This window comes from Austrofundulus limnaeus, unplaced genomic scaffold (assembly GCF_001266775.1).
Source record: "Austrofundulus limnaeus strain Quisiro unplaced genomic scaffold, Austrofundulus_limnaeus-1.0 Scaffold2818, whole genome shotgun sequence".
In the NCBI taxonomy this organism is placed as follows: Eukaryota; Metazoa; Chordata; class Actinopteri; order Cyprinodontiformes; family Rivulidae; genus Austrofundulus; species Austrofundulus limnaeus.
Genome location: NW_013955220.1, coordinates 10193 through 12241, shown reverse-complemented (window position 1 = coordinate 12241; position 2049 = coordinate 10193). Strand labels below are relative to the sequence as shown.

General features: G+C 38.8%; 1 long non-coding RNA gene across 1 annotated transcript; it reads left to right on the top strand.

Annotated features, from left to right (window-relative positions):
* Positions 1 to 473: 473 nt before the first annotated feature.
* LOC106511466 (uncharacterized) lies at positions 474 to 1219 on the top strand. The gene is made up of 2 exons (XR_001309530.1): positions 474 to 932; positions 1105 to 1219. It is a non-coding gene; the product is annotated as an uncharacterized LOC106511466 (long non-coding RNA).
* The last annotated feature ends 830 nt before the right edge of the window (positions 1220 to 2049 follow it).

Below are 2049 nucleotides of genomic sequence, written 5' to 3'. Positions count from 1 at the left end.
TCTTCCTCCATTGGCAGAAATTTTGACTTAATTTGAGTCAAATTTTTAGAATAACAAGACAAATAATCTGACACATTCTGAAACTAAGATTATTATTCTTACACAATCAGTTCTTATTTAGTAAATCAGTCTCAAAACAAGATCAAAAAAGCTTTTTGGCTGATATAAGATATTAAAACTTGGTTAGGTGGACAGTTTTTGCAGTGTTTCTACACCTTTTTTAAAAAATGTAGTGAGAAGAAAGTACAGATAATTGTGTTAAAAATGTAACGAGTAAAAGTTAAAAGTACACTGAAAAATTATTACTCAAATAAAGTACAGACATCCAAAAATTCTACTTAATTACAGTAACAAAGTATTTGTACTTAGTTACTTTACAACTCTGGTTGAAACAGTCTGTTGCTGCAGACATTGAGAGTTGTGTAATAAAGTTTTGTTCTTCAGATTGGATGTTTCTTGCTGCAGTAATCACAGTTAGCTATCAGATGATGAATAATGTTTGATAATTGAGAGGCTGTAAAGCAGCTTTGTACTGAGTTTCTAACATCAGACCATCAATCTTTTGAAAGATCTGCATGACTGAATCAGAAGTTGCCAACATGGACCAGATCGAAGACTCTAAAAGGAATACAGAGGTGATGGAGTGGGCGGAGGTGTTTTCCATCACCCAAAAGATGATGGTGGAACTGGGTGATGCTTCCACCCCTCCTCTAAACCCTTCATCCTCTCCTCCTCTTGACCCTGCTGAGTCTGACCCAAGCCCCCTCCCTCAGACAGAGTGGATGCATAATGGAGCGTACAGTGGGTGCACTCCTATGGGAGCTGCTCCCGATATCCCATCAGTTGTTCCACGCAGCCTGCAGGAGACTCACCTGAACAGCACAGCAGGTGCTCATGGACAGGAACAGAGATGGGGACATGGACAGGAAGAGGTGAGACTCTGACAGAGAGAAGGGATAGATTTCAAAAGGTCCCCCAAAACCTGTAGTTCACATTTATGTCATTGCTGTAAATTTCAGCAGTTTCAGTTTTTTTTTTTTCTAAAATAGAAGCGGAAGTGTAAGCATAATGTGTGTGCATATGTGTGTGTGCTTGTTTCTTCAGCTACAGAGTGAGGACCGTCATATGATTTTAGCAAACAAGGTGAGGACATTTTCCTGGGACTGGTATTCCCTACGTTGTGGGACAGTTTTTTTTTTTTTTTTTTTTTTTTTTTTTGTATACACACCTACTTGTGGGAACCTAATGTTACTTATGGGAACCTGAGTCTAGTACCTAAGGCCAGTAAGGTTTTTATTTTATTGTATTTTATGTTAGCACCAAACGTAGCAACATGAAAAATCCTGATATGTTCCATATTTTGAGACTCTGGTTCCTGCTCTTAGCATTTAATTCACAGAAAACATTTTACTATGTCTTAAAGGTCTTAAAATGTCTTTTATTTTTAAACAGACTTGTATTATTACTGCTTATCATTTAATGCTTTATGCAGAAACCTGATGGCAGCACTATGTATCATAGTAGCACACGGTTTAAATCATGTGTTCCAGAAATAAGTAGTGTAATGCTACTGTAGCCAGGTTGATTGTGGCACCGAATGAATGAACACCTACCTTATGTGTCAGACATGAATGCACATCATTTCAATCATCTCCACTCAAGTGAACCTCATTCAATAATAGCACGTTTTTTGAACATTTTACACTCAGGTTTTTTTTTTTTTTCGTTCTGCTCTGTCAGAAACACCATTGGTGAGCCGCGGGTTAAGTTTAGGACTAAGATGTGAATTGAGTTTAGGTTAGTTTTGGGGTCATGTAGTGAGGTTAGGGTTGGTGGTCAGGGGTAGGCTGTAGAAAAGTCCCCATAAAGATAGAATGTACGAGATTGTGTGTGTGTGTGTGTGTGTGTGTGTGTGTGTGTGTGTGTGTGTGTGTGTGTGTGTGTGTGTGTGTGTGTGTGTGTGTGTCTCTCTCTACAGGGGATACGCACAATTGTGGTCCTTCAGCCTCTTATCCCCGTGTATCCTGTTCAACTGCTGTAAGTTAAACA